This window comes from Dendrobates tinctorius, unplaced genomic scaffold (genome assembly GCF_039654945.1).
Source record: "Dendrobates tinctorius isolate UK_male_01 unplaced genomic scaffold, ASM3965494v1 ptg000272l, whole genome shotgun sequence".
NCBI classification, from domain to species: domain Eukaryota; kingdom Metazoa; phylum Chordata; class Amphibia; order Anura; family Dendrobatidae; genus Dendrobates; species Dendrobates tinctorius.
Window position 1 is genome coordinate 9,775,555 of NW_027361939.1, and position 13,520 is coordinate 9,789,074.

At 44.3% G+C, this 13,520-nt stretch overlaps 1 protein-coding gene across 2 annotated transcripts in view; it reads left to right on the forward strand.

Annotated features, from left to right (window-relative positions):
- Nucleotides 1-13,520, forward strand: part of LOC141070516 (oxaloacetate tautomerase fahd2, mitochondrial) — a 74,672-nt gene that overhangs the window by 14,102 nt on the left and 47,050 nt on the right. The gene's annotated exons all lie outside the window — the stretch shown is intronic.

The window sequence follows — 13,520 nt, forward strand, 5'->3', positions numbered from 1 at the left end:
TTCTCAATGGGATTAAGATCTGGGGAGTTTCTTGGACATGGACTCAAATTTCAATGTTTTCTCCTCTGGGCCATGTAGTATCACTTTTGGCCTGTGATATGGCCTCCATCATGTTGGTGAAAACATTGATTATCCCCAAATTTATCCTGGATGGTTGGGAGAAGTTCCTCTTGGGATGTTTAGATCCCATTCTTCATTCATGGCAGTATTCATTTTCTTTTAAATTCATTTATTGAAGCTCAGAACAAGAAAAAAGAAAATGTACAATATACATATTGGCTATGATAGTAAGCATTATACAGAGCATACATATTTCCATCCATTGTGAAATACAAAACAAAGAAATTGCACACTCGTATTGATATACAAGGTAATATGTACATAACCCTCCAAGCATACACAAAGGACAGCTGGCTATACATTGTAAAGCATGTATATCAAATCTCACAAGCCTTTATCATGTTACGCTGATAATAAAGTCTAATTATAAATTCCTAAACTACAACTACATCAACTGGTATTTACTATTTTGCATCCTAGTATCCTATATCATATTATCTCACATGTGATGTCTCAACCTTGCAAAGTAAGATGAGAGGAATTCCACTTCTCCCAAATCTTTTCAAATTTACCCGGGCATCCCTTATTTTGATCTAACGTGCACTCGTATGGAACAATCGGATTTACCAAATCAATCCACCGTAGTGCCAATACCTTCCATGCCATAAACAGTGTCTCGCGCAGAAAGATCCCGATATAGTGACCCCAAATCACCTCATCCCATACCCCAAACAAGCAGACAAGTGGCTCAAGAGGGACAGGAGCTTTCCCCAGGGATGTCAGTAACGACGTCACCTTGTTCCAGTAATGTAGGATAGTGGGACACTGCCACACCATATGAATAAAATCTGCATTTGGTGAGTGGCACCGCAGACATTCTGATGATTGAAATCGACCCATCCTAAAAAGTCGTGTCGGAGTCAAGTATGATTGATTTATTATATATAACTGTATCATTCTGTTAATAATAGATGGTGATACTCCGATCGGAGACTCCAGGATCTCTTCCCACTCCTCTCCCTGCGTATTAGTGATGAGTCTTTCCCACTTCCGTTTAATAGCGCTTATGGCACATGACAGTATTCTTAGGCAAAATTGTGAGTGAGCTCCCCCCATGGATGAGAAGTCAATACATATGAAAGGTGTCAGGATGTTTTTACTGTTGGCAGTACACAGGACTTATGAAAGCACTCATATTTAAAAGAGGGCGCTATCACAACAGGCGCACATACAGAGCAGTAACCCCAGATCCTACCATTATAAAGCCCTACTGAGCCAAAGCCCAGAGCAAGCCACGAACAAAGCCCAGCAGCTAGTCCCGCCAAAGTCAGCAACACACCCTGACAAAAGCCAAAATAAAGATCTCAGAGAGCCGCAAGATGCAATATGTAGAGGGTTGGCAGAGTGAATTAGAGAACTCCCAGAAACTCACTATCTACCGATCACTGCGGAGGGACTATACTCTGGCCCCATATCTGGAGAGTTAACATCACCCCAAAGGCAGGCAGACCCGGAGTCTATACAGATTGAGTGCCCACAGTCTAGAGGTGGAAACAGTACGGCACCGACAGACATGCAAGCCACGTGAGAGCAGACTGTGCCAGCAGGGGGAACTGGAGGAAGAGGCGCACTGTTATGAATGGGTCACCGAGGAGGAAAACTAAACAAACTAAGTCACAGAAAACCAGAGAGGTTGGTAACTATGCAGACTGCAGACCGCTGATCCTAACCACACAACTAGCAGCAGCTATGGAGCGTTCCTACGATGAATCTAGATGCCTTGTCACAGCCGGAGGACTAAATAAGCCTAAAGCAAGAAAAGGGGAAAACTAACTGTCCCAGAGCAGACCCCAAAGGAATAGACAGCGCCCACACATGTATTGACGGTGAAACAAGATGAAAACACAAACACAGGCAGGAAAATAGGCTGAGCAAACGATGGGGCCCAAACTAACTAGAAATGGCAGGAAAGTAAAGACACTGTCTACAATCTGCCCAAAAAACCCTACAAAAATAATGTCCAACACTTCTGATAACAAAATTAACCCTGAAGTCACTAGACTTCTCCCACTATATCAGCACTCTGAAATATTCTGAGACAGAGCAAAAAAGAGGCCAATCTAATAAGGGACAAAAAGCAAATTGGCAAATACAGATAAATAAGAGTGGAAATTCAGCACAGCCCCAGCCGGGGCTGGCTGACCACACAAAAAACTGAAAAGATCAACAAAAATCAAGTGTGAACATTAGCAAAACACTTAGCCTGAGATGACTGGAACAGAGCTGAAAACCAAGACCTGAAAAGCCAGAAGGAATCACCAGCACCAGAATAGGGCGTTGGCTGTCTTAAATCCGGTCTGAGATTACAGAGATCCAATCATTATCCTCATCATCAGGTGGCAGATCTCTACTAATTAAATCAACCTCACTACCTCCTGTTACCACCAGAGGGAGCCCGGAAGGAGAACTCACAACTGGTAGACCAGAAAATGAGTTCACAACAGCGCACTTCCTGCTTCACTGCAACATATACTCAGCAGTGAGGGCCTCACACTTCCAGAGACTTTCCATTCACAACCCGGACTTCCCATCCATGGATGAGGAGAGGAAATTCTGCATCCTACTGGGGGGAAGAGGAATCAACAGTGGAGATCGCCGCCCAATACATCACAATATGTCATAAGCTAAGAGGAACTTAAAACCCCCAAATGGACTATCATTTCCCAAATTGTGCCCCCAACACCTCATTCCCCCAATCCCCTCCCCATCACATCTATTTTTCTTGCTTTGGCAACACTAAATGTATTTTGGTCCCCGACAATAAAGCCTGTTTGAGTTTTCTTCTTTGGAGAATCATTCTTTCTGATGTCCCAAACAGTCTGACAGGGGCTTCATCAAAGAACATAACTTCACCCTTGTCCTCTGCAATGTTATTTTCTCTGATGAAACACTACCCCCCCCCCCTTCAGTTTGGGACACCTGGAAGAATGATTGGAGTAAAAAAAAGGTGAGTGCTTCTACAAGACCCGCACCATTTTAACTGAAAGAATAAAAATCTGCTTAATTGACCATCGCAAATCCATGGCTACATTTGAGGAAACCAGGTTGAGACCATCCGGTCACCTGGCACCATGGATACAATTGGGCAGGCCAGTTTTAGACCAATTGGTCACTTTGCACCATCGATATGTTTGGAGAAAGCCAGAATTGGGACCCACTGGTCGCCGGGCTCCATGGAGATGTTCGGGGAATGCAGGTTGTGACCCTTCGGTCAACTGGCCTTGTACATCAATGGGCGGTCATCTTCCTAAGCTCATTGTTGCTTTCTCTCTGTGCGTGTCACAGGTGGGGTAATTGGCCCAGGAAGATGAAGCCAGGTTGTGACCCACCGATCAACTGGCCCTTGTACCTAAATGGGCTGTCATCTTCCTACGCTTGTTGTTACTGCCTCTCTGTGTGTGCCACAGGTGTAGAAATTTGCCCTGGAAGATCTGAAGTAGCAGCTGCTATTGTTCCGACGAGTCAGTGGAAGGGTGAGACTCTAATGTGCATGATTTTGGGGAATTTTGCTAGGACTGTTCTACATGTTATTTGCCTCTTTTGTGGTTCAATAAAGTATTGCCACACAGTTTTATCTTCACCCTGTGATGTCTGGGTAGCGTTACGCCCACGTTAAAAGGAAAGCTGGCATTTGGTGGGACGACCCCTGGTCATGTCGTTTCGGCTAGTGAATCGGGCATCTGCCAACCCCCCCCCCTCCTCATGTCTCCACAGGGGGCTATTACCATCACTAGGGCAAACCTAAAAAAAGTTAGTCTCAAGAGGAACAACAGACAGTGCGCTATGTAAAAACCTACTTACAAGGCATTGGCAGAAAAGTCTTTGTTCAGGCTGTATTCAGAAGACTTTTAGTGAGGAGACCCCTGATTTTGCCTGAAACCTTAGGTCTGTCATCAGAACATAGGTGGAAGGCTTTCGGAAATACCTATTGAAAAAACGGAAAAGGAAATCTCTTCTGAACCTGACATTTCCCTGTTCTCAGAGGGGGAATGTTAGAGTGAATCTTCTTCCTCATCTTCAGTGACATAGGGGGTAAACCATGTTGCCTGGTGGAAGATACGGACAGACTCTAGTCAAACTGGTTAGGACAACAATGAGCTAAAAGAGGAGAAGATGGCTAAAACCCTAGAACACGTGATGTTCGGGGGGTTAGAGCAAAGAAATGAGCGTACCTTCTCTGTTAATGGTCAAGGCCCAGGATTCAGAGGTATGGGACAAAGTCCCTAGGATTGACGGGGCAGTATCAAAGTCCTCAAAGTCGACTCTACCCTCTGAGCATTCTGGGGAGCTAAGGGACCCACAGCATAAAAAAGCAGATGGATATTTGAGACACACATGGGAAGCTGCGTCGGAGGTTTTGAAACCGGCCATTGCCAGAACCTGTACTGCCTGTTCCCTAAAGATTTTGCTACAACAAGTAGAAGCGCAGTATCTAAAGGATAAAACACCAAGAGATAAGATTCTGGCTAACCTACAATTATTGCAAGGAACATACTTAAAGGCTGCTATCCCGTGCAATGTCCAATCTATATTTGGTAAGAAATTAGGCAAGACCTTAGAAAAAGACTGAGATAAAAAGACCTTTCCCTTTTTTTCACAACCGAGACTAGAAAGAGTTCCTTTTAGAGGAAAGGATTTAATAGTAGGAAGGAGTCTGTTTTTTTTATTCGGAGATCCCACTTCAGGGGTAAGAAAATCCTCTCAATGACACCAAATTACAGGTAGGGTGAAGACTTTCCATCTACAGCCAGGCCTGGGAGAATATTTCTTTCAACAGTTGGATTCTGGACATAATAAAAATATGTCTAAAAATACAGTTGTGCTCAAAAATTTACTCACCTCGGCAGAATTTTTGCTTTCTTGGCCTTTTTTCAGAGAATATGAATGATAACACCAACACTTTTTCTCCACTCATGGTTAGTGGTTGGGTAGATTTGTTGGGTGAAGCCATTTATTGTCAGATTACTGTGTATTCTCTTTTTAAATCATAATGACAAAACAAAATATCCAAATGGTCCTGATCAAAAGTTCACATACCATGGTGATTTTGACCTGATAACATGCACAGATGTTAACACAAATGAGTTTGAATGAATGGCTACTAAATGTAACATACTCGTCTGTAACCTGTTTGCTTGTAATCAGTGTGTGTGCATAAAAGCCGAGTGAGTTTCTGGGATCCAGACAGACTCTTGCATCTTTCATCCAGCCACTGATGTTTCTGGATTGTGAGTCATCGGAAAAGCAAAAGAATTGTCAATGGATCTGCGGGAAAAAGTAGTTGAACTGTATAAAACAGGAAAGGAATACAAAAAGATATCCAAGGAAATGATAATGCCAGTCAGCAGCGTTCAAATTGTGATTAACAAATGGAAAATTAGGGGTTCTGTGAAAACAAAACCACGGTCAGGTAGACCAACAAAAAAGATGTCCACGACTACTAGGAAAATTGTTCGAGATGCAATGAAAAACCCACAAATAACATCAGCTGAAATACTGGACTCTGAAAATTGCATCTGTTTCAAGATGCACAATAAGGAGGCACTTGAAGAAAAATGGGCTGCATCGACGAGTCGCCAGAAGAACGCCATTACTGTGCAAATGCCACAATGTATCTCACCTACAATATGCAAAACAGCTGTTGTGAGTTAATTTTTCCCTTCACTATTGAGGTCTGATGAACTCCCTCCTCTGGTGAAGGAAGGTAGTAAGGCTGATTATCAGACACCTGGGCAGCTAGATGATGACTGGGTGGCTGGAATTGAGGACTGGATATAAGGCTGCTGACGCCCTTCTTCCTGGCTGGTGATTTTCCTGCTGGATTCTTGGAGACCAGTCTGATTCCTGCATCTCAAAGCTAAGTTTTTCTGCTCTGCTTTGTACTCTTCAGTTTTTTGTTTTTGTTTTTCCTTGTTTTTTGGGAGTTCTGCCATTCCCGGCCAGGGGTGAGCTGAATTCCATTTTTGTCTCTGATCTGTTGATCTTTTGCTCTGTCTTCAGAATATACCTGAGTGCTGATATAGTCTTTTGAAGCCTAGCGACTTCAGGGCCTGTTTTTCCGATCAGTCGGTTAGCTCATTTTTATAGGGTTTTTGCGGATGGCAGACAGCAACTTTCCTATCCTGTCCTATGTAGTTAGCTTGGGCCCCATCATTTGCTCAAACCTATCTTTCTATCTGTGTTAGTGTTTTCATCTTGCTTCACCATCATTATATGTTGGGGGCTGCCTATTACTTTGGGGTCTGCTCTGGGGCAGTTTAGTTTTTCCCCTTTCTGTCTTTAGGCTATATAGTTCTCCGGCTGTGATCGAGGGGTCTAGGGCACCGTAGGAACCCCCCACGGCTACTAGTTGTGGATAGGTTCAGGGGTCTGCAATCCGATAGCTGCCAACCTCTCTGGTTTTTTCTGGACATAGCTGGTATTTTGTTTTTTCCTCCTTCGGTGACTCATCATAACAGAATCACCAGCCATACCGCAGATCCTAGGGTACTCAATAGCAGGGGAGAATTGTAAGGGGGAAAAAAAAAAAGTGTCAGAATTTTTTTTTTTTTTTTTTTTTTTTGTGTGCATATTTTTTCCTCTATATCTCTGAGGCCATAGGGGGAATTTTTCTCTCAATGGAGATGAAGCAATTGTCTGATCGTGTGGAGCAGCTCGCTGCTGAAGTGCGGGGAATTTCCTATCTTGCTCATTCACATGCTGCTGAACCAAAGATTCCCACTCCGGATGTGTTTTTTGGGGATCGGTCTAAATTCTTGAATTTCAAGAATAATTGTAAATTATTTTTTGCCTTGAAGCCTAACTCGTCGGGGAACTCCGCGCAGCAGGTTAAAATTGTCATCTCTTTGCTGCGCGGCGATCCCCAGGATTGGGCGTTTTCTTTGAAACCTGATGATCCTATTCTGAATAATGTGAACGCATTTTTTCAAGCCTTGGGGTTGTTGTATGATGAACCTAATGCTATTGATCAGGCTGAAAAGACCCTGTTGGCATTTAAGCCAGGGTCGGGATTCGGCAGAGTTGTACTGTCAAAAATTCCGAAAGTGGGCGGTCCTTACTACCTGGAATGATGGTGCCTTGGCAGCCCTCTTTTGGAAGGGTTTGTCAGAAACTGTAAAAGATACTATGGTGGGATTTCCTGTTCCCTCTGGTCTTGACGATTCTATGTCATTAGCCATTCAGGTGGATCGGCGTTTACGTGAACGCAAAACTACACGAGAGATGTTGCCAACTGTTGAACAAATGTCTGAACCTATGCAATGTGATAGAGTTTTGTCTAGGGCGCAACGTCAGGAGTTCAGAAGGCGTAATAAGCTGTGTTTTTTTTTTGTGGAGATGCCTCGCATATTATTTCTGTCTGCCCTAAACGAGAGAAACGTTGTGCACACACGTTTTCTGTGGGTGGTGTTCAACCTAAGTTTCTTCTGGCTATTACTCTGATCTGCTCCCTGTCCACATTTTCCGCCAAGGCTTTTGTGGATTCAGGAGCAGCTCTTAACCTGATGGACTTGGATTTTGCTAAACGTTGTGGATTTCCTATGACACCTCTGCGGACGCCTATCCCTTTGAGGGGTATTGATGCTACTCCTTTGGCAAAGAATAAACCTCAGTTTTGGACCCAGGTGGTAATGCGGGTCGCCCCAGACCATCAAGAAAACTGCAGATTTTTGGTGTTGCATAACTTGCATGATACCATTGTTCTGGGGTTTCCCTGGTTGCAAATCCATAATCCAGTTCTGGATTGGAAATCTTTGTCTGTGGTGAGTTGGGGTTGTCGGTGTGCCCTTAGTGATGCTCCTGTTTTCTCCACCTCTCCCCAGTCGCATGATGTTCCTGACTATTTGGCTGACTTTTATGATGTATTTAGTGAGAATGAGTCTGCGTCTTTGCCTCCTCATAGGAGTTGTGACTGTGCAATTGAGCTGAACCCGGGGTGTAAATTCCCCAAGGGTCGGCTTTTCAATTTATCTGTACCCGAGCACGAGGCTATGCGATCCTATATTAAGGAGGCATTGGAGAAGGGTCATATTAGACCATCCTCTTCACCCTTAGGTGCTGGGTTTTTTTTCGTGGCTAAAAAGGATGGTTCATTAAGGCCTTGTATTGACTATCGTGCCCTCAACAAAATTACTGTTAAATATCAGTATCCGTTACCCCTGATTTCTGATCTATTCTCCAGAGTTAAAAGGTGCTTGCTGGTTTACCAAGCTTGACCTCAGGGGGGCGTATAATCTTATTCGCATTAAGCATGGGGATGAATGGAAGACGGCGTTTAATACTCCAGAGGGACATTTTGAGTACCTGGTGATGCCTTTTGGGCTCACTAATGCCCCTTCTATCTTCCAGTGCTTCATGAACGATATATTCCGAGACTTTGTGGATACATTTTTGATTATCTATCTGGATGATATTTTGATCTTCTCCAAGAATTGGGACACTCATGTGGAACATGTTCGGACTGTGTTCCGGATTTTGAGGGAGAATTCCCTGTATGTCAAGGGATCGAAATGCCTTTTTGGGGTACAGAGGATTTCATTTTTGGGATTTATTTTGTCTCCGTCAACTATTGAAATGGACCCGGCCAAGGTACAGGCCATTTATGATTGGGTTCAGCCCACTTCTTTGAAGGCCCTCCAGAAGTTTTTGGGTTTTGCTAATTTTTATCGGAAATTTATAGCTAATTTTTCTGGTATTGCCAAGCCATTGACGGATTTGACTAGGAAGGGTGCTGATGTGCTGAATTGGTCTCCGGAGGCTGTTTCTTCCTTTCAGGAGCTGAAGCGAAGATTCACTTCTGCTCCGGTTTTGCGGCAACCTGATGTCTCACTCCCGTTTCAGGTGGAGGTGGACGCTTCTGAGATTGGTGCAGGAGCGGTGTTGTCTCAAAAAGATCCTGTGACATCTAAAATGAATCCTTGTGCTTTCTTTTCCCGAAAGTTCTCTCCATCCGAACGTAACTATGATGTGGGGAATCGGGAACTGTTGGCCATGAAATGGGCATTTGAGGAGTGGAGACATTGGTTGGAGGGAGCCAAACACCAAGTCGTGGTCCTTACTGACCACAAAAATTTGATTTACCTGGAGTCGGCCAAGCGCTTGAATCCTAGACAGGCTAGGTGGGCCTTGTTTTTCACATGTTTTGATTTTGTGGTCTCTTTTCTTCCGGGCACTAAGAATGTCAAGGCAGACGCCCTCTCTAGGAGTTTCCTTGCTGATTCTCCTGTTGTGACTAAGCCTGCTACCATCTTAGGCGAGGGGGTAGTTCTTTCTGCCATCTCGCCCGATTTGAGACGTGCTCTGAAAGAGTTTCAGGAGGACAAACCTGAGCGTTGTCCCAGTGGAAAGTTGTATGTTCCTGACCAGTGGAAGAAGAGAGTGATGTCTGAAGTTCATTGCTCTGCATTGGCTGGTCATCCAGGTATTTTTGGTACTAGAGATCTGGTGAGTCGGTCTTTTGGTGGTCCGCCTTGTCTCATGATGTCAGGAATTTTGTGCAGTCCTGTGGGACTTGCTCCCGGTCTAAACCTTGTTCTCACTCTAGTGGCTTGTTGATGCCTTTGCCGGTGCCCAGGAGGCCATGGACCCATATTTCAATGGATTCCATCTCTGATATGCCTGTCTCTCAGAGAATGACTGTCATTTGGGTGATTTGTGATAGATTCTCTAAGATGGTCCATCTTGTACCACTCCCTAAGTTGCCATCTTCCTCTGAGTTGGTGCCCTTGTTTTTGCAACAGGTGGTTCGCTTGCACGGGATTCCTGAGAACATTGTATCTGACAGAGGAGTTCAGTTTGTGTCTAGATTTTGGAGGACTTTCTGTTCCAAGCTGGGAATTCAGTTGTCCTTCTCCTCTGCGTTTCACCCTCAGACCAATGGGCAGACGGAGAGAACAAACCAGACTTTGGAGTCGTATTTGAGATGTTTTATTTCTGCCGATCAGGATGATTGGGTTTCATTTTTGCCCTTGGCCGAATTTGCTTTAAATAATAGAGCTAGTTCTGCCACTTTGATGTCACCTTTTTTTTGTAACTTTTGGTTTTCACCCTCGATTTTCTTCAGGGCAGGTGGAGCCTTCTGCCTGCCCAGGTGTTGACACTGTGGTGGAGAGCATGCACCAGATCTGGGACCTAGTAGTGGATAAGTTGTCTCTCTCCCAGGAAAAGGCCCAGCGGTTTTCCAACCGGTGTAGGACCGTTGGTCCCCAGTTTAAGGTGGGTGATCTGGTTTGGTTGTCATCAAAAAATATCGCTATGAAGGTGGCTTCTCCTAAGTTTAAGCCTAGATTTATTGGACCTTACAAGATTTTGGAGATTATTAATCCGGTCTCTTTTCGGTTGGCTCTTCCTGTCACATTTAAAATTCATAATGTGTTTCATAAGTCCTTGTTGAAGAGGTTTGTTGAACCAGTAGTTCCTGTGGTGGCACCTCCTGACCCTATATTGGTTGAAGGTAACATGGAATATGAGGTAGAGAAGATACTGGATTCCCGTCTGGCTAGACGGAGACTCCAGTATTTGGTTAAGTGGAAGGGTTATGGTCAGGAGGATAATTCCTGGGTCTCTGCCTCTGATATTCATGCCGAAAGATTGGTGCATGCTTTTCATTGGGCTCACCCGGATCGCCCTGGTGGCATGGATGAGGGTTCGGTGACCCCTCCTCAAGGGGGAGGTACTGTTGTGAGTTCATTTTTCCCTTCACTATTGAGGTCTGATGAACTCCCTCCTCTGGTGAAGGAAGGTAGTAAGGCTGATTATCAGACACCTGGACAGCTAGATGATGACTGGGTGGCTGGAATTGAGGACTGGATATAAGGCTGCCGACGCCCTTCTTCCTGGCTGGTGATTTTCCTGCTGGATTCTTGGAGACCAGTCTGATTCCTGCATCTCAAAGCTAAGTTTTTCTGCTCTGCTTTGTACTCTTCAGTTTTGTTTTTCCTTGTTTTTTGGGAGTTCTGCCATTCCCGGCCGGGGGTGAGCTGAATTCCATTTTTGTCTCTGATCTGTTGATCTTTTGCTCTGTCTTCAGAATATACCTGAGTGCTGATATAGTCTTTTGAAGCCTAGCGACTTCAGGGCCTATCAGTCGGTTGGCTCATTTTTATAGGGTTTTTGCGGATGGCAGACAGCAGCTTTCCTATCCTGTCCTATGTAGTTAGCTTGGGCCCCATCATTTGCTCAAACCTATCTTTCTATCTGTGTTAGTGTTTTCATCTTGCTTCACCGTCATTATATGTTGGGGGCTGCCTATTGCTTTGGGGTCTGCTCTGGGGCAGTTTAGTTTTTCCCCTTTCTGTCTTTAGGCTATATAGTTCTCCGGCTGTGATCGAGGGGTCTAGGGCACCGTAGGAACCCCCCACGGCTACTGCTAGTTGTGGATAGGTTCAGGGGTCTGCAATCCAATAGCTGCCAACCTCTCTGGTTTTTTCTGGACTTAGCTGGTATTTTGTTTTTTCCTCCTTCGGTGACTCATCATAACAACAGCACAGAGACAAGCTTCAAAACTTCTGGACCAAGGTAATTTGGAGTGATGAGACCAAAATTGAACTTTTTGGCCACAACCATAAATGTTACATTTGGATAGAGGTCAACAAGGCCTATGATGAAAGGAATGCCATTCCTACTGTAAAGCACGGAGGTGGATCGCTGATGTTTTGGGGATGTGTGAGCTACAAAGGCGCAGGAAACTTGGTCAAAGTTGAAGGAAAGATGAATGCAGCATGTATCAGCAAATGGTGGAGGCAAATTTGCAATCATCAGCCTGGAGGCTGCACATTTGGACATTCCAACATGACAACGATCCAAAACACAAGGCCAAGTCGACCTGTCAGTGGCTACAGCAGAACAAAGTAAAGGTTTGGAGTGGCCATCTCAGTCTCCTGACCTCAATGTTATTGAGTCACACTGGGGAGATCTCAAGCATGCAGTTCATGCTAGACAGCCCAGGAATTTACAGGAACTAGAGTGGGCAGCTTTACTGAGAAAACAAACCACCTCATCCACAACTACCACAAAAGACTTCAAGCTGTCATTGATGTTAGTGGGGGGTAATACGCGGTATTAAGAAAATGAGATATGTGAACTTTTTATCAGGGTCATTTGGATGTTTTGGGTTGTCACTACTAACCATGAGTGGAGAAAACGCCAAAAGTTATCATTCATATTCTCTGACAAAAAGGCCAAGAAAGCAAAAATTCTGCCCGTCAAACCTTCATAGTGATACCACCCCAAGAGGTCATCAGAGGAGTAAGTAGCCTTAGAGACAGAGGTCTTGCTTGAGCTTCATAAAGAAAAAGGTCTTGTTCGAGGTTCCCGAAAAAAGAAAAGGGATTTTATTCCCTTTTTGATTTAAAAAAAAAAAAAAAAACTAGACTGTTCATTCATAACCATCATAAACTTGAAGAACCTGAACCGATTGATAGAATACCAGACCTTCAAAATGGAATCGATAAGCACTACTTCACAACTGCTTCATGGCGGCGGAGATAGATTTAAAGTATGCTTATTATCACATCCCAATTCATCTAGCCCATCAAAAATTATACTTCTACTTGCAAGGAGAAATAAGAGACTATCAATGCAGAGCTCTTCTGTTTGGTTTGCCTGTGGTTCCAAGAATCTTCACCAAGGAAATAGCTGAGATGACGCCTACCTTCGAGTACGTAACACCAGTATTATTCCTTACTTTGACAACTTCCTGATAGTGGGGAAATCGGAGGAGCACTGTGCTTCACAGCTGGAAGACGTAAGAATCGTTTTAGAAGATCTTGGCTGGATCATAAATGCCCACAAGTCAAAGCTAAATAGAGAAAGAATACAGTAATTCCTAGGTTTCTTTCTAAACTCTGAGCTTCAAATTTGCTTTTTACCTGAGGAGAAAAAGGATAGAATTGTAGCCCTTACCTCAGCAGCAATAGATATTCCAAAAAGGACCTTGAGGAAAGCAGTATCCTTATTGGGAATTCTAACATTCTGCATCCCAGCGGTGATGTGGACCCAGCTACACACGAGGCAGCTTCAGTGGGAAATATTGTACGCACAGAGGTTGCTAAAAGGGCATTTAGAAGGAAGGTAGGACTTTCTTGGGAGACCAGAAAATCCCTCTTGTGGTAGACAGACAGGACAAACCTAACATCGGGGGTTCAACGGATGAAGTCAGTAAGCGACATTACACCTGAGAGATCAAACAATTCAGGGTGGTTAGTCACTACGAGAGGGGGCAGTCATCAAACCTGAAGTCTTCCTTTCTTCCCTCTTTGGTCACCACGTCCATGTTATGTCAGACAACCGAGCCACGGTGGCATATATCAACCACCAAAGGGGATCAAAGTCCCACTCGCTAGTGAAGGCCGCAAACAATCTGTTCCATCTAGCACAACAACACCTTCTGTCCCTAACAGCAC